The 19,483-nt window shown below is 45.9% G+C and overlaps 1 protein-coding gene and 1 long non-coding RNA gene across 3 annotated transcripts in view; one reads left to right on the top strand and one right to left on the bottom strand.

Annotated features, from left to right (window-relative positions):
* The window catches only part of LOC101651280 (speckle type BTB/POZ protein), a 78,431-nt gene extending 63,516 nt beyond the window's left edge, over positions 1-14,915 (bottom strand). For both annotated transcript variants that reach the window (XM_045299350.1, XM_004707072.3), the window contains exon 1: positions 14,755-14,915. The gene's annotated coding sequence lies outside the window, so the exon portion shown is untranslated. The remainder of the gene's footprint in view (positions 1-14,754) is intronic.
* LOC123522707 overlaps positions 14,514-19,483 on the top strand; it is a 25,468-nt gene continuing 20,498 nt past the window's right edge. Inside the window, exon 1 of the long non-coding RNA XR_006680933.1 lies at positions 14,514-14,601. This is a non-coding gene — a long non-coding RNA (uncharacterized LOC123522707). The remainder of the gene's footprint in view (positions 14,602-19,483) is intronic.

Below are 19,483 nucleotides of genomic sequence, written 5' to 3'. Positions count from 1 at the left end.
CTCCACGCCCACTGCTTCTTTTCTAGTCCCCCTGCCATCATCCTTGTTCCCTGCCGGCGTCACTTCTGACTCAGATCATTAGAAAAGGCCAACTCCTTCATCCTCCAGTTATTTCCCCATCACGTTTATACTATATGATGGCATCTAGAGACTTTCACGACTATCAAGATGCAGGTGATGTACAAACTGATTGCATTAAGCCCTGACTTCACTTCAAGCTCCACTCAGATATCTGCGTACTTAACCATTTACACTTAAAGAGTGTCATCCCATCTCAAATTTAACATATCTAAAAGTAACTCCTGATTTCTGAACTTCCCTCCAAGTCCCACACCTACGCCTCTCTCATCCTCTCCACCCCCACCCCCCCACAGCCCAGCTCAGAAAGTGGCACCCCTACCCATCCAGTTGTTTGAGCCAGAAACCTAGAAATCATCCTTGACACCTTCCTCTCCCTCAACCTCCACATGCAATCTATAATTAAATGAATTCTCTCTTTAACACACTTCTCAAATCCATCTCCTGCTTGCCATCTCCTCCGTCACCAACTTCCATCTGCAGAGTCTTATCTAGTGGTCGGGAAATCTGATTCCCTGAAGATCTTGTCTAAGTGTTGATTCTGATTCGGTATCTCTGGGGCGAAAATGCAAATCAACAGCAGGAGGTCGGACTGGAATGCAGCAGCTGGGAGCTCTGTCTGGGTGCAGCTCAGGAGGAGACCCTGGGCTGTGCTCAGGACTCCCATCAACTCCTCGGACCTCATTTCACTACTTTCTCATGTGCCCATTAAACTCACGCTACATGGCTTTTGCTATTGTTCTCCTTTCGGGAATGCCCCTGCCACTGTATTTCTGTTCTCATTCATTCACGTTACCTTCTTCCCCGACCCCACTTTTTAAAATTTTGTATAGAAAATTGTTCTCTGAACCATTGTAAAGTGTCCAGGTCAGTGACGTTCCATTCACTGTCTCAGGCAATCACCACTACTAGCTACGACTATTCTCTAAAAGTTTTCATCACCCCAATAGAAACTCAGTACCCCTGACGCAATAATTTCCTACTCTCCCCACAGCTCCTGGTAACTGCCAATCAGTTTTTGTCTCTGTTGTTTGCTTATTATAGATTTTGCAGGTAAGTGAAATCACACAATTTTTCTTTTTTTAAAAAAATGTTTTTATCTCATGTTTCCAAGGCTCAGTCACATCACAGCATGCATTAGAAGTTTATTTTTCGTTATGGCTAAGTCATCATACCACAGCTTATTTACCCATTCAATCTGTTGATCAACACTTGGCTTGTTTCCACCTTGTGGCTGCTATGAGAAAACTGCAGTGAACAATGGTTTACAAGTATCTGTTCGAGTCCCTCTTTCAAGTGTGTGGGGAATATAGGCAGAAGTGGAAGCACTGCGTCATACTGCAATCCTTAAGCTGCTTGAGAAATCAGCAAAGTGTTTCCAAAATGGCTCCACCACTTTATATATCCCTACCAGCAATGCACAAGGTTTGCAATCTTTCCAATCCTTACAAAACTTGCTATTTTTCATTTTTCTGATACCGGCCATCCTCGTGGGTAGGAGGTGGTATCTCATGGCAATTATGATTTCCCAAAACCCTCACTGCTGTGGGGTCAGTGCTGACTCACAGTGACCCCTGTGGGGTTCCGAGACTGTAACTGCTTCAGGGAGGAGAAAGCCCAGTCTTTGTCCCAAGAAGCTGCTAGCACTTTCAAATTGCCAACCTTGTGGACCATTTTGATTTGCAGCCCTCTAATGACTAATAATGTTGACTATCTTTCCATCTGCTTATTGGCCATTTGTCCTTCATCTTTGGAGAAATGCCCATCCAAGCCCTTTGCCCATTTTTAAATTGGGGTGTTTGCCCTTTTGCTATTCACAAGAGTTCTTCATACAACCCAAATTAAACCCTTAACAGATACACAGTTCTCAAATATTTCCCCCCATTTCAAATACCACCTTTGTAGTGGTTTAGTGAGGCCTTCCTGGTCATTCTGTGGAAACTCACACCCCAACACTTTCTGTCCCTTTTCTGGTCTGTATTTTTCTCTTTGGGTCTCATCACTATCTAATTGACCATACATTATATTTGTTTATTGCCTAAATATAAGCTCCATGAAAGCAGGGCTTTTTGTCAGTTTTGTTCCCTCACAGGATCTGGCATAGAGCAGATGTCAGTACTTGTTAACTCCCCAGCAAGGCCTTCCCTAACCTCCCCCAACTAAATTTAATCTCCCCATCTTTCTCCCTAATAGTAATTTATTCCTTTCCTTCATAGTATTGACTGTCATTTAGGTGTGTTTATTTGTGGACCCTCCCTCACTAGACTCTAAATTCCACTGCTGAGTCACCTACGATGTAAACCTACCTGACAGGCGTTACTGCCCCAAAAGGCTGCTGGCCCAGGACTCAGTAGTCATTTTGAGGTGAGTCCCAGCATGCTCCTTTGCCTGGCTAAGCAAGGGAGACTTTTTCACTTTCAGACACAGCTTTGGCCAAGTTCACGTTCTTGCTCTGGATCCTGTGTCTGGCTTGCCTCTGCCTGGCTTCCAGTTTTGGAGACTTGAGCTGACAGTCTATCACGGGGCCTGATTCACCAGTTTCCACAAATTTTGAGTCAACAGCACCAATTGGGTGTGAATGGGGAGGATCCTCCAGAGAGTGGTCTGAATTTCAGATTTGGGACTTGCTAGCCTCCACAACCATCTGAGCCATTTCTGTAAAGGTTCGTGTGAGAGACACAGTAGTAAATTGGGACACAAGGAAGTATAAAGGGGAGGAGTGGTGGTTGGTATCAGGGATAATCAAGTGGTATAAAATTTTGGAAAAGTCAGAGTTGAGACATCTTTACTATCCCCAAATGAATGATCTGTTCCTCTTCTAAACACTGAAATATATACCAGTTTAATCCTCCCCTCATTTCAGAATATACTCTTCTTCCACTGCCTACAAGGCCCTGTACTTATAGCCAGTCATTCAGTAGGCTTGTTCAAACGATGTCAGTTGTAACCACTATTCCCTTCTCCCTCTGGCAAACATTTAAATTACTGAGGAGTGGAAGGAGGATGGAATCTTTCACTTCAGCAAGACCCTTTAATAATCAACATAGAAAGTCGGAAAGGCAAATTCCCATCTTCATCCTCCTTTGTTTTATCTCCTCTGGAGAGGTTAAACAAACACAAAATACTCCACCGCCATCAGGTTCCTTCTGATGAACTGCTGATACCTGGAGAACTGCTCAACCAGGTAAATCCTTATGGAAGCAGGCTGCCTCATCTTGCTCTCGCGGAATGGCTGCTAGGTTCAAATCATCGACCTTTCTGCTAAACCCAACCTGACCTCACGGCACCACTAGAGCCCCTTCTGGAAAGTCAAGAGTTTCCTGAAGGCAATTTTTGGAGCTCAGATTGTCTAACATGTTTAATTTCTTGAAAATGTTAAGCTGTATGTAGCTAGTATGATGACCCAGATCCCATATGTTTTATTAAAAGTGACCCTTCTAAGATTATCACATACTTGAAATCATAACAAGCTAAAAAGCAGATACCTTAAAATCTGGTGTTTTTAAATTGTTAATGGCTGCACTGACCATCCAGTAAAATCCTACTTTCACCTCAAGTAATAGGCCTTTGCTTCCCCATTCTTACACAGTGGGAGCTCTCCAAGTGTGGGCTAGGTCACTGAGAACTTTTCAAAGTGCCCATGAAATCACACTAGAGTTACACAGATAGTAAGAAATCATTTACATTTTCACTGATGGTGCAAAAATAATAAATCAAAGTAAGGGCACTAACCTGTATTGGAATCAATGGAAGAACATCTCAAGGTCTACCTTAAAAGTCAACACTGTCTGTGATAGGTTAATATTCATGTGTGTAGAAGATCAACTAATACAACTATTATTCAAATTTACATACTAGCCATTAAAGCCAATGGTGAAAACTTTAATGTTATCAACTTCTGTAATCTAGAATTGATCAAACATGCAGTCAAGGTGATTGGAATGTCAATGTTGGAAATAAAGAGGAAGGATAAATAGTTGGAAAATACAGTCAGTGATTTGCCAGATGGTATACACAGAAATCAAACTGACTACATCTATGGAAAAAGATGATGGAGAAACTCACTCATCCGTCACAACAAACCCACGGCTAGATTAAAGACTAGACCATCAATGGCTCATATGCAAGTTCAAATTGAAGATGAAGAAAATGAAAGTAAGTGCACAGAGAACCAAGTGGCAAACTTGAGTCTATCCCACCTGAAGAACAGATCTGACACACTGAGCCCTAGTGACGGAAGACCAGGGAAGCTGTGGGTTGGCCTCAAGAAGAGCGCACGCACGTGAGGAGAGTCACTGCTATGACAAAGACAGGCGGGAAAGCGAAGACCTCGATGCAAGTGGGAGAAACTCTGCACCTTACTCTTGAATACAGAATTGAAGCAGCTGGAGGAAATGATGGAAGTAAAATGGTTAGACACACACACACAAAATATGTCAAAGGGCATCCGGAGAAGACAAAGTAAAATGCTATAACGAATATGCAAAGTTTTGTTTTTTAAAAAAAAAGTAGCTAGAAGAGCAAACAGGAAAGCACATTTCCAAAGCTAAAAAAACTGAAGGGAAAAACGAGCATCGGGTTACAATATTAAAGTTTTCCATGGGCAAAGTGTTAGTGCAGAAAGCTTCACAAGAAGATGGGAGAAGTACACAGTCCTGCCAAAAAGAACCGGTCGACACTCGCACATTATCAAGACTCGGTGGCTGGGCCGGAGGCGGCCGGAGCTGCACTGAAAGTGCTGGTGAAAAACAAGGCTCCGGGAATGGGGCAAGACCAAGGAAAACGTTTCCACAAACGAATGCAGCGCTGGAAGCACCTGCCCAGCCCGCCAAGGAATGTGGAAGACACATAACCAGCCAACTACCTAGAAGGGGTCCGTATTTGTGCCATTTCAAAGAAAGGGGACCCAACAGAATGAGGACATTATTGAACAATATCATTAATATCACATGCAATGAAAAGACTGCTGAAGGAAATTCAGCAATGGTTCCAGCAGTATGCTGGCAGGAACTGCCAGAAACTCAACTCAGATTCAGTAGAAGACATGGGGCAAGGTCTATCACTGCAGAGGCCAGAGACTGAAGCAGAGAATACCAGGAAGTTGTTCACCTGCCTTTTAGTGATTACGCAAAGGAACCTGACCGTGTGGATCACAACAAACTATGGATAACATTTGAGTGGATGGAATTCCAGTTCGCTTCACTGTGCTCCTGCCGAAGCTGTAGAGATCCAAGCAACAGCACTTGGAACAGACCAAAGGATAAAGCAGAGCAGTGGTTCTCGGGCTTCCTCAGGCCGCGACCCTTTCAGACAGTGCCTCGTGTGATGGTGACCCCAACCATAACATTATTTTCGTTGCTGCTTCATCGCTGTCATTTTGCTACTGTTAGGGGTCAGGTGACCCCTGTGAAAGGGTCGTGCTACCCCCAATGGGGTCGCGACCCACAGGTTGAGAAGCGCTGCTGTACAGCTTAAACCCAGGAGGGGAACTATGTGTTGAGATTGTATCCTTTCACCATATTCACTCAATCAGTATGCTGAGTAGCTGAAGTCCGGGAAGAAGAATGGGCATCAGAAATAAAGGAAGGCTCACTAACAACCAGTAATAGGCTGAAAGGGAAGGGTTTAAAGCATATACTGATGACAATCAAAGATGATCGCTTTCAGTGTGGCTTTTGTCTCAATGGTAAAACAAAACCCAAAACTCCTCAGAACTAGACCAATAAGCAACATCATGAAAAACAGAGAAAGGAGTGAAGTTGTCAATCTACCAAAGGGCATACTGAATTGGACAAATCTCCTGCAAAACACCCCTTTAAAGTATTAACGAGCACAGGCACAACTTTGAGGGTGCAGGTGCTTATTTTCCATCTGCATGTGAACGCTGGACGACGAATAAGGAAGGCCAGAGAAGAACGACTGAACGATGGAGATGGCAACGAGTCCTGAACATATCCTGGACTCCCATCAGAATGAGCAAATCTGTCTTGGGAGAAAGGCGGCCAGAATGCTTCCTAGAAGGAAGGATGGCAAGGCTTCACCTCTGGTACTCGGCCAACGACAAAGGAGGAGACCTAAGGAGAACTGATGCACGGGGCTCACACAGACCATCGAGGACGAGGATGGCGGTGGGGTGGCTGTGAGTCAGAACCGCCCCAGCAGCACCCGACAGCAGTAAAACTGTTGTGCCCTTTGTCATCATGCACTGGTGATGAAAAAAAGAAGCCCATTTCGCCATTTCACTCAAGAAAGGCCTTGATGAAACAGTTAAAGAAAAACAGCATTCATTTCATCAAATCTAAATCCTGCAGTTCAGATCTTATAAAATCTTTTAGATGGGAAAGATGCATCAAGCACTTCTGCAGGACAGTCAAGTACACAGCTGTGTGGATGCTGCAGAAAATCCAGACTGAAGAAAACAGGGACCCGAGGGAGGAGTGGAGCCCAGACAGTGCTGGCAGATGATGGGGTGTAGCCACTGTCTCGGGCGCTTTCTGTACACAATAAGGAAAGAGAAACAGATTTGCTCTGTCAACTGTCACCTAAAACACAATCCAAAGTTTTAAAATAGTAAAGTCAAAGATGCAAAAAACTGGCAATCCCTCAAATGTCTAAGAGAAAATGGCTAAATTAATTGTGGCATGGTATATTCATATAATGCCCACTGCCCTTAATTAATTCAGACTCGAAACAAGCTATACAGCAGTTTGCATGATTGGAATGTAGGTATGTGTAGCTTGAAAATGGTAAATACCCACAGCACTGACAAACACCAACGTCGATGCCGTGGTTATGTCTCAGGGCAGAGGGAGCAAAGGAACACACACACACACACACACACACACACACACACACGTCAGTTTTTGTAAAGCTTTGTGTAGTACTTTTAAAAACCTAAAAGCACGAGGAAGAGCATGCTAAGATTTGATAAAGCTGGGTTAGGGTCATCAGTGTGATATTGTGCTCAATACTCTTTAATATGTACAGGTATTTTATGACTTAAAAATGAAAGCAGCACAAATGATGTTCCACCTTTAATACTTGTCATTTTTAAATCTCAACTGAAGGAGATGAATACATACATACATTTTTCTCTTTCCCAAAAGTAAATAGATATGTGCATGTTATGCCAATAAAACTGTTTTTTAAAACAGAAAATAAGAAAGTAAATAAAAAATCATCAGAGGGCTTCAGAGAACTACTGGCAAGCATGTAGTGGGCACCAGGGCAGAAGGGATCCCACCAACAGCGTCTTGGTCTCTGTGGTCACACAAGGGTTATTGTCTGAAAGCTGCCCTGAGGTCTGCACCCCGCCCTCCCAAAGCTGCATGATCAGCTTTGCGAGAGAGCAGCTGGGTAACTCTTGCCAGGTCTAGGAAGATGCGACCACAGTTGTAAGAATGAGGGTCCAAGCTTTCCCTAAAGAGGCTGTACTTGAGAACTGCTTTTCTTGTAACGGGACCTCATCAAAACAAAAGTCAAAGAAGCTCTGCAGGATCTTATTAGCAGATCTGTCAGCTAGACTTTCAGAGTGGCTCGCCAGGCCCAAAAACAAACACAGGAAACACGTATGCTGCCCTGAATACACAAGCAACATTTCATATGGGCCCTGTATTAATATGGAACTAGGCTGAGAATAGCCTTATGAAGTCTGCAGGTAATACTGCTATTTGAATACTGGCTTAGCGCAACTTGAAATCAGTTAAGATTACCCAAAATACTGCTGTATGGTAAAGAACTAGTAGACCAATTTTTGCTAAGATTACAATCTAGCTCCACTGTGCCTTTAACTTGCATAACCTTTACCATGTGATGGGTTTTCACACAGCACTGTGGATGCACTGACATTTCTCCTGAGTCTACATGCATGCTAGAAATCCACAGGATTCAGCACTGTTCCAACCCCAGAGTTAAGACAGCTCGATATCAGAGTTCATGGTCTATCTGAAAATATCCCCTAATCAAGAGCAATTTGTCCATTCTCTTTTTATGATAAAAATCTAGTGATAATGTGGGGAAAATGCTATTACTACATAATATTGCATAATACTCCGTGTGGAGAAATGAGCAGCAATGAAGGAAAGAGAAGGAAAACAAACACATACTTGTGCAGACACACTAAGATGTTTGCACATGGTGCGGTCAGGTAAGCACTGGACTGCTAACCACAAGGGCACAGGTTCAAAACCACCAACTGCTCCATGGGAGACAGATGAGGCTGTCTGCTCCCATAAAGGTTTACAAAGTCTTGGAAACTCTATATATTGTCATTATGGGTCTGAATCTACTCCATGGTAGTGGGTTTGGTTTGGGGGTGAGGGTATCACAACTCCACATTACACACACACACGTTTGCATATAACTATCATAACCCACTTCCCAACAAAGCTGATAAGTACACACTTTAGGTCTCAATAAGTTTTATCCTGTGTTCCTTTCATCTACAAAAAAGGCCAAGCTGCTTATGAGAAAGGTGCCCCCCCCCACCCGGCCCCCGAGTCCCTTTTGTAGTTGGCTTTATATTAGAGCCAGGAGAGGATGAAAGCGTGCTCTTTGCTGAGATACTCTCTGGCTTTCACAAGAGCAGTCGACACAGGGAATCTGGTGGGTTGTTGGATCCAGAATCCAGCAGTGCCGCAGGCACAAAAGTGAAGCAAACACTAGATGCCTTGTGTTCAACTAAAGGCATCTCTAGTGTGAGAATTTGGTTCCAGAAGCTCCAGAAGGGAGGGAGAGAACCATTTGCTGAAGGTAGAAAATGTGGTGTTCATAAAGGTGCAGAGGGCAGGGTTTCACAGCTGGAGCAGGAAAATACAAAACCAAGAAAGCAAGGGCGGGCTCATCCACAAGGCTGAAGGGTATTGTGAACCCTGAGAAGAATGTCCATAGCTGTTGAGGAGACAATGCCCAAATGCCTTGTCAGTTCCTAATGACGCGGAACCAAAGGGGGAGGGAGGAACAATTCCTTCATCGCCATTGGAGGAGGCTATTCCTACTGTCTCAGACCACTGAAAGAAGGATGGGAATTTACTTCCATTTTCTATATAGAAACCGTAATGGTTCCAGATGGAAGTAGGAAATCTGTACAGAAGAATGAATTTGCTCAAAATCAGTACAGGAGAATGAACATTAATCAATTTAAAGGCAATCTCACAAAATTAGGAAAAATCACCAATTTGCAACAACCAATGAAATATATAACTCACACAAGGATATCCCACCACCTAATCAAACATCACTAGGCAAGGGTTGCTGGAGAAGTCAAAAGAGTATGGTGTCAGCGTCACTACTCTACAGGTTACCTGTTAATTACCTCCCTCCCCCCACCGCAAATAAAGATTTTATAATGTATTACTCCGCACCACAGATCGTTGGATGTAACATCTGCTCTGCCCAGTGTGATGCAATGAGGCCCACAGCTGCTAGGGCACATTCTGACCCAAATGCCCAACCTCAATCATGACGTCACTGCCCAAATGCAAAACCTCACAGTCATCAAGTGACCCTGTAGCTGCTAGATTGCCAACATACAGGGATAAAGGTACACACCAGAAGACACCATGGGGCAACAAGAACACTTCCCTAAGTGACAGACTCTCAAGACAACTGCCTTGGTGTGTTAAGAAAACCAATAGCATGTGGCTTCTATATAAATCATTTTAGATTTTAAAAGAGCTAAAAGAAACATGTAATATAAATACACGTAATAACAAATAATAATACCTGACCCTTGATTGAATCCTGCTTTGAAGGAGAAAATAAATACAAACAGCTAAGAAAGCCATCGTCGGGGATACCCGAACATGAACTGGACATTAGATGGTATTAGAAAACTACTGTATTGTTAATTGGAGAATGTTTCGTTACGTATTTTTCTGCCACAATTAAAAATTGTGACTCATAGAGACCCTCTGTGGGTGTCCAAAGCTGCAACTGTTTACAGGAGTAGAACCAATCTTTCTCCCTCCGAGTTGCTGGAGGTTTAGAACTGCTGACCATTCGGCTCGCAGTCCAACTCGTAACCACACCGCCACCACAGACCCTTGAAACCAATATAGACAGGTAAGTGAAATGACAAAACATAAATATCTGTTGAACCCAGGTGATAGGCATAAACGTGATTATTGTACTAGCTTGCAATTTTTCTGTGTTTAACATTTTTCATCCTGTCATTTTAAAAACTTGGCTGAAATTGTACTTCCTCTAAACCAGCAGTTCTCAACCTGTGAGTTGCAACCCCATTGGGGGTCGAACGACCCTTTCACAGGGGTTGCCCGATTCATAACAGTAGTAAAACGACAGTGATGAAGTAGCAACGAAAATAATGTTATGGTTGGGCGTCACCACACATGAGGAACTGTCTGCAAGGGTCGTGGCATTAGGAAGGTTGAGAACCACTGCTCTAAACACTTCTCTAAACCTTGTTGTTAACTGCTGCCCAGTCAGCTCCACTCCTGGCAACCCCATGATCAACAGAACAAAATAGAAACTACTGGGATCTCTCTGGTTTTCATGAGCGGATTGTTAGAAACAGATGGCCAGGCCTTTGTTCTCAGTTAGCTTAGTAGGAATCGACTCGTTGCCAGAGAGCTTTTTCCTCTCAGTCCATCTTGGTCTGGAAGCTCCGCTCTAACCTGTTCAGCATCATGGCAGCAGGTAAGCCTGCAGTGAGACTGGGGGTGGCTGCAAATGAGGTACAGGGGCCAGCAGTTGAACCCAGGTCTCCTACAAGGGAAGCAAGAATTCTCCCACTGAGACACCAGTGCCTCTTCCCTCTAGGAATTACTTAGCCCCCACCCCTGCAATTCAAATCTTTTGTACTTTAGCCTATAATCTAGGATAAAGTGTAGGTATCTACTTTTATCGAAGGCCCCTCTCCCCTGTGTTCCAGCACCCCTAGGGGGGCATAGAACCCACTTTGGGAAACAGTGCTCTCCATTGTAATACAGGAGTCCAGGTGGCACAGTGGGCAAAATGTTGGGCTGCCAGTTTGAACCCACAAAGTCGCTCCTCAGGAGAAACACGAAGCAGTCTGCTTCTTCAAGATTTACAGGAGGGTAAAGCTTAATCAATCCTTAAAGTCATTAACCAGGAACTAGGAACCCTGAGTTACTGTCCCCCACTGTTTTCCAACTGTTCTGTTCTTGCTACTCAGTAACTTGGATTTCCAGCAAGATTTTAAATTCCTCCAGGTATTCTGTTATTAGGTGCCCCCAAAATCAGCCCTATGCACAACAGAATGAAACACTGCCTGGGCCTACCAGCGTCCTCACAATCCTTCAGGTCTGGGCATCTTTTAACCTTTTTCTATTCCATCACAAGCGAGGACGAAACATTCTGCCCATCAGCAGACTTTTAAAAAGTGCTAGTGCCAATCCTGTGCCCAGAGAAGGGACTTAGTATAGTATCCTAAGTAGCTAAGTGAGCTTTTCAAATCAACACGCCGTAGCAGAACGGCAGCTCCCTTAAATAAACAATTCTGAGTCACAGTAATCAGAAAAAGACTTAAAGAAAACATGACTTGTGCGCTAACTGAAACTATTCACACAGAGAAACTATCATCTAAGAGTTGGAGGGGGAAAATGGGATGTAGATTGTATGTCTTCCTAGAACTGTCACGGATTTGCTGTTAGCCAGACTTGGGGCTTTATCCTCAAGATAGTCCTCTTGAGGCCAACAAGACCCCCACCCCATCTGTCACACGGTGACAGTATTTATCCACAACTGCTCGCTGTAATGAAGCTTAATGAGTTACATGATGAACCTTAAAATCGTAGATAAAAGACTGCACTGAAGATCAAAAAATGTGATGACAGTGGGTGAGGAAACAGGTCCTCTTAGGCTCCTGGCAGGAATGTACATTGGTGCAAAAGCTCGGGAAGGCAATTCAGCAACATCTACCAAGACTGAAAATGCACCTACCCTTCGAGCCGGTAGTTGCGCTCGGTATTTATTCAACAGACACTCATGTACTTCAGCACATACAAAAGATTTAAGTCCATACCGGAAACAACCTACATGCCCAATAATATGGTTGGATAAGGACTGAATCCTATAGATGGAACACCTGCCCATCTTCCAAAACGGCAGCAGCACTGTATGAACTGTGCCTTTGGAATGATCATCAAGACACAGAGTGCAAGAAGCAAAGGGCAGAGTAATGGGTATAGTGTGTAAAGGAAATGAACAAACCAACCCCTCAAAGCATAAACGGTGTATATGCTGTGTAAGCAAAGCTCTCTCGGGCAGGATCAACGAGATACAGGTAACCATGTTGGTCTTGCGGGCAGGTCGCTAGATGGCTGAAAAGGAGATGGCAGAAGAGAGACTTTGACCCTCCCTCTCACTGGGTACTTTATGAGTTTCACTTCACATACACGGGCATGTTCAGAGCAAAACTAAAAAAAGCCCGGTGCCAAAATAAAAGTACGTTTCCAATGAAACGCCTCTTAATCCTAAAAGCATGTCATAAACTTTTTAAATGAGTCCTGCGTAAATTCAACCGGCTTAAATGTTTCCAGATAAGAACCCAGTATCCCGGAAGTCTACTGCGAAAAAGGTGAACACAGTACCTCAGCTTTACCTCACGATTTCGCCATAAGCTGAAACGAGTCTGGACACAGGCAGCACTAAACAGCTCCAACTGAGAGGCTAGCAGCCAACTAGCCAGTCTGGGGAGCTCTAAAAGTTTAAGTCACAAAGCACCAAAGGGCTACTAAGCAGCCCAGCCCCGAGTGTGAGGCTGTCACAATAATTTACACTCCTCAGCCTTGGCACAGGGGGGAAAAAAGGTGAGTCTCCAACTCTTTCCCAGGACAAAAGATGCTATCTTGTGCCCAGGGAAGGGACTCAGTATAGTACCCTGAGTCGGTTTGGACTCACAGAAACCCTACAGGATAGGATAGAACTTCCACTGACTCTTTACAGGAATAGAAAGTCTCATCTTTCCCTCATGGAGTACCTGGTGGTTTCAAACTGCTGACCTTCTGAGCGGCACAACCCAGAGCCCACTATGCCACCAGGAAGATATATGTACCCCAAGGACCTGTGCTTCCTCTGTATCATTTCAGGGAAATCCAACTCTAACTGGCAACAGGAAACAAGACAAAAGACAACAGAACCAAGCAAAGGCCTGAGGTTAAGCTAGAAGGTGAAGGAAATATACACTTTAAGATCCAAGCATGTAAGATGCTAGAGTTAAGAATGGCATCCCTCAAAAATGCTGCAAGAATACAGAACACACAGGAAAGAGACTAGAAAATAAAGCTAAAGAAGTCCCTATTAGTTATGCACATAGGAGACAAGAGTTGGCAGGGAAAACTGAAAAACAAAATAAAACAAAAACACAGAAAATGCCTGTGCTCCCAGCATCAAATAGCTCGGCTATTCATTTCAATGCTATTCAACCAAGCCTTTTGCTAGTTACGTTTTAGGTTTCTCCACCTGTTCAGATGGCAGAAGTAAGGTGCAAATTCAAGGGCTGTGTCTACCTGTCCCCTGAGAAGACAGGCCCAAGATCACTAACCACCACTGTTCTTCACAGAACCTTGTCTGAAGTTTCGTTAGGTAGGCTGATGTGTAAAAGAGTCACTGCCTTTACTTAAAACCACCACTGATGAGTGGCCATCCCTGGCAGTCTTTGACTGCTTTTGTTTTCATGTGCTCAGAGTACATCGATTATGTACAGCTGGAAACAAAAGCGCTAACGACGACCTCTCACCAAAAACAGAAGTGGCAAAGGGGTTCGCGCGTCTGAGGGGTCCTGGCCTAAGAGAAACTCGAGTTCTGGAATTACAGTTACTACCCTAGTCGTCTCCGGGCTTTCTCCACCTCGCCCAGTTCTGTGAAGATGACTCAGAATTGTACTACAAGGAAATCCCCGGAGTTCCTCCCGATCCTTGGTCCTCCTTCCGAAGGTTACCTAAAGTCCCTGCCAGAATTACCGAATTGAGTTGGGGCACCTAAATTTAGGAGAGGTCTGCACAAGGCGTACCACGGCGGTGGGGAGGAAGGGACAGGTCAAGTCATCCTAGAACGAGAAGTTGCAAAAGGGTCAGCGTGGGACACTTTGGCTCTGAGAAGCGTTTGTAACCTGGGAGTCTCTGGGGCAACATCAGACGCAAATAGGACTTCGCTCATAAATTCCTGAAATCACTGACATCCTCGCTCTGAGTCGTGGCAACAGGCTGGCTCCAGCGCAGCAAGCCTAACGCGCAGCTTAAGAAGCAGGAGGGCGCCTAAGTGGTCAAGGGGCTCTTTATCCCGCAGGTCCCTGCAACCCCGCGACGCGCATGCGCCCCCGGGCCAGCAGCGCACACACACCCCGAGCCCGGTCACACTCGCGCATGCGCAGTCGCCCATCTCGCCGCAGGCGACAGCTCACTATTTGGCAAGGGGGATGGGGCTGGGAAAATGATGGGGGTGCTGAAGGCAGGGGGCGCGTTGGTGTCTCCTGGATGCTTGGGATTGGGAGAAAGGACGGCTGATTAGGCTCCGGCATTCGTTGGCCACGTAACCCGGCAAGTAAGAAATGAGGCAGAGAAAAGTGTATGTGTGGTGGTGGTGGTGGTGGGGGGTTGTGTGTGTATGGGGGGGGGTCAGTCACCTCTTGAAGGGAGGCGCCCCCTCCACTCCGACAGGACAGCCCCCTCCCTCGACTCTCCTCCCCCCACTCACCTGAGAGCGGCGGCGACAGCTGCTGGTCCCCGTGCCCCTGCGCTCGCTTCATACTGTCCGCAACATCCGGGACCTGCGGGACCGCCGATACACAAATACACACACTCGGATCGCGCACACTCACATACACACACACACACACACCCGGAGACACACCGGCCGGGGCGTCATTGCGTCAGCACGTCGACGCAGCGAGCGCGTACCCGCCGGGCCCCACCCCGCGCGGCCTTCTCTCCTGCTCCCCCTCGTTGCTCCCCGCTCCTCCCCGGAGCCTCCCGTCCCTCCTCCCTTTCTGCCCCAAGCCCCGCCTACCTCCGCTAGTGCGCATGCGTCCCGGGCCTCCGGGGCCTGGGCGACCGCGGGGGCGGGGCTTGAGGAGAAAGAGGCGGGAACTCGGAGAGGGTCGCGTGCAGAGCGCGGGAGCCTGGCGCCGAGGTGCGAGGACCGAACTGAGGGCAGCCAAGAGGGTGGGGCGGTGGACAGCGTAACCGGAAAGGGATTTAACAATAGCGGTATGTGTGTGCGTGAGCGGTGTGTGGCTTGCCAACGACTTTCCCATCCATCACCTGGTCGGCTTTTTTAACCGACTGGGTGGTGGTAAACTTTTTGTTGTGGTTTACTTTTAATGTTTTGAGTTATTTGGGATTTAGACACAAAAACATCAAGGAGAACCATTCTTTGGAAGGCCAGGTATAGACATGGCCTACCTGAAAGGAGGCTGATTTGGTGATAATTTGTTGCCTTGGACAACGCTGTCCCCAGTCAGCATTGCCTCCTAGCTCCCAGGGGTCATCGGTAATAACTGAGTTGTGAACAAGGAAAAAAACATCAGAGCATCTTGGCCCTGAGAGGAAAGGCGCCACCTCCCCGTTGGAGTGTGCCATGAACATCAATGAGGGGACTTTTATTGTTGCTGCTCTTCTTTCTTCAAGCATAATATTCTATATATATACTCACTGAATTGAGGCAACTACTCCAAAACCCTACGTGCAGGCACTGGCTCTTTTCCCTCTCGAGGGAGTAATTATGTAGGCACACACACATTGGATCCAAAAGAGCAGCCGCATGAACCTGTAGGTCATGGGGTGACAAAGTATGGGCCCTGCCTTGGGACCAACTTCCGGGAGCCTGGCCACGTCTCAGGCCTGTGGGACTGTTTCCAGGCGACGGTGCTCACAGTTGCCTGCCACTTGTGCCCGGCGCCAAGTAGCCTGTGAATGTGTTCGACAGGGAATAGCCGCAAGGGGGTAAGAAATCCCAGGTGCTCAGCCACTTTCAAATCCACAAACCAACCCTACAGCCCCACGCTTTAAAATGTCCGAAGACTCAACGGTCAGAACACTCCCAACTCCTAGCACCGGAACAACCCGTATTGCAGTCAAAAAGACCGAGAAATTAAAATCCAAATTGTAGGAAGATGTGATTACTGCACCCCTTTAAAAGCCCAGAGAGATTTCCTCAATTATTGAGCTGACTCTTGCAGCTTTCCTATTAGATTTCACTTACCATCATTATCCACAACCCCTCGAGTGTTGCTGCAGCCAGGTTTCGGTCCTTGTGAAAATTCAAAGTGCCAGAGGTAACCCAGCAAACAATTATAAGCACTGGCCCCTAGGTGTCAGAGAGGCTGCTCAGTTACCTGTTCTCGGGACTTCAGATATCACTGGAAGTCCGAGAAGAAAGAGAGGGTGGGGAGGGAGGGAAGAGGGGAGCGTAGAGGTGCACGGGTGTACAGAAAGGATACTGGAGGGCTGGACAGCACACTTTGCCTACCTCACAATTGGGGCTCATCATTACAGTTTGGCCAGGGTCTGTTCAGGACCTGGGAGGGGACTCCTGGGAAGAGCGAGTCTGTCAGCAGCTTGCTGGGCTGGGCTTGAGTCCCCGTGATCTGGAGACGTGAGACGTCCTGTCCCCATATGCTGCCCGGTGAGACGATGCCTCTATTCTACTGTGGGGATCACACCATCCACCTGAGACATGAACCTACCAGCCTCGGTACAAAGGACTTTGATTTGGTGTGGAACTGATTAAACGATTGTAGATGTCCTTGGAAGCACTGTGTGGAAGAATTTTAAACAGCTTCTCCTTTTTAATATGCACTTCCTCTTCGGTTTTAATTATTTTGTTCCTACATTTTCCCTTTCAATTTACTAAAATCTAGAAATGTAATTAGAGCAGAGCCTGGGCTCACAGAAAGCTGCCAGGGCTTCTACAGCGTGATTAAATAGACCAGGCATCCCTTTAGTGTGGGGCTGAAAAATAGGATTCTCATTATTATCTCACCCTTATCCAGGAAAGAATCGGCACCACGTACAGATACGGATTTATTGAAAATGCAGCACTAATTAAAAACTCACCCAGCCCCTTGACGAGGTTTGAAAAAAAAAAAGAGAGAAAGAGGCCAGTTATTTAATTATTTCTCCCATTTACTGTTTTGTTGTTGTAACCAAGACAAGCAAGACGCCCCCCCTCACTCCTCTATCCTCAAAATAAAAAAAATTCTTCCCTCCTCATGGGGGACTTAATGAGGCTTTTATCTATGCAACAACAAGCAAACTTACAATGGCACCAATTCAATTTGCAGCTCCTTGTGGTAGTAGGAAACAAGCTGAACTCATTTTCTTCATCCAAAAGACAAATGGCCAACGTGTTCATTGGCTGTCACAGGCCACATTGGGCAACTGATCTATTCCCAAAGATGCGGAGGTGTCTGATACTTATTCTGCCAACAAGTTGTCTTCAGCTCCACTGTACCATCCAGTACGCAAAGGCAGGAGTCCCCAGATGGTGCTGATAGGTTCATCTGTTCCACCTCCTGACCAAGAGGTTGGCGATTTGAATCCACAAAGAGGCACCTTAAAAGAAAGGCCTGGTGATCTACTTCTGAAAGATCCCAAGTCCATTGGATTTAGGACCGACTGCCATTAAGCCAATTCCAACTCATGGTGAACCTAAAAGACAGAGTAGACTTGCCCTCGTGGGTTTCTGGCACGTAAATCTTTAAGGGAATGAAAAGTCTTACCTTTTTCCCACAGTGGGTGGCTTCAATCTGCCGACCTTCTGGTGAGCAGTCCAACGCATAACCTACTACATCACCAGGGCCCCTAGATCAGCCACTGAAAGCCGTATGAAGTACAGTTCTACCTCGACACATGGGTACCATGAGTCTGGATCAGCAAGGTGACAATTCGTGAAATAAAGGTATGGTTTCCATGGAAGCTAGAAGGGAGTTGGAGGCAGGCAGGGCGGAATAAAACCCAGATGCAAACTCACATTTTGGTTCTAAGCACTGTAAGAAGATAAAGTCTCCCTCCCTTCCCTTGACTGCTATCTGTCAACAAACCTCCTGGACCAACACCTGATGTCCACTGACCCCACAGACAGTGAGTTGGAATTACAGGAAGGAGGTGCCTTGTTAGGGCTATGTTTCCACACTCTAGATGCCCTACTCTAAAAGAGAAGAAACAGATGAGACACCCCAGGACTCAGATGTAACACCATGCACAAGGACGCATACTAACAACGTATGGATAAGGTTGTTCTGGGATCGCCATGGTCTTAATAGAAAAATTGGCAGTGGAGAAATCTGTATCGATTGACAAAATTTCATAGTCATGTAGCTGTAGCTTAATGAAGAAGCAGCACCATCCTTGTCTAGAGAATCAAATGCAAACCCCCCACTAACACTCTGGTGCCAGATGTCCATGTGTACACTGAACAGTGCCCGCCTTATCATCTTGTGGTGAGGAGCTGATGAAATCATATTTGAGCATAAGACAGTCCAGGACACAGCATAGAAACCCCCCACACACACACACACTAAATATTTATACCACTTCCCATCTATCAATTTGTCTCACGGTGGTGGCTTAGGTATTGTTAGGATGCTAGAAGCTATGTCACTCATGGTTTCAGGAGAGCTTCCAGATGACAACAGACTAGGAAGAAAGGGGGCCTACTTCTGAAAATTAGCTAATACAAACCCTCTGCATCACAACAAGTAAGAACATTGTCTTCTTTGCTTGCTTTGGACACATCATCAATTGCTTGAAGAGGCCACGGTGTTTGGTGAAATAAAGGACCAACCAGGATATGGGAGACTCTTGGTGAGGTAGGCTAGCGCAATAGCTGCAGCGAGGCACTGCACATGCTAGTGATGGTGAGGATGGCTCAGGGCCAGGCAGTGTTTTGATCTGTTGTACACAAACCCATCATGAGTTAGAGCCAACTCAGTGGCCGCTAACAACAACCAATATGGATGCGTTTGTCACCCAACATGGAATTGAGGTCAGTGTTCGTCCATCTGCTGGTCTTCAAAGCCCACACTAATCTAAGAGCCGTGCTGGCTTTTTCGGTTCTCTGTGCCCTTCTTTAGACATTTCCAGAAAGCAATCGAGGGGAAGAGAGAGAAGACTTCTCAGCCAAAAGTTGCTAGCGATGATCCCTGAATACATTCTTGGATTTCGGAGTCTTGGTTTCCTCACCGAGGAGCCCGGGTTCCTGATTGCAAGCAACCGCATCAACTCTGGCTATAGCAGCTAGCACCAGAATCTGCAGAAAAAATCTTGCTGGCTCCCAAAATGAACAAAAGCTGAAGAACCAGAATTGGAAATCCGTCTGGAAACCCCAGGGAGAGAGAGAATGAACAACCCCCTTCTTTAGAAGGACCACCTGGCCATGCGATCTGGCCACTGGGCCCAGCTGCAAAAAAACACTGCCAGACAGG

The sequence above is a fragment of the Echinops telfairi genome, unplaced genomic scaffold (genome assembly GCF_000313985.2).
Source record: "Echinops telfairi isolate 266 unplaced genomic scaffold, ASM31398v2 ScPeMD7_7458;HRSCAF=8496, whole genome shotgun sequence".
NCBI classification, from domain to species: domain Eukaryota; kingdom Metazoa; phylum Chordata; class Mammalia; order Afrosoricida; family Tenrecidae; genus Echinops; species Echinops telfairi.
This window is presented reverse-complemented; position numbering and strand designations above follow the sequence as displayed.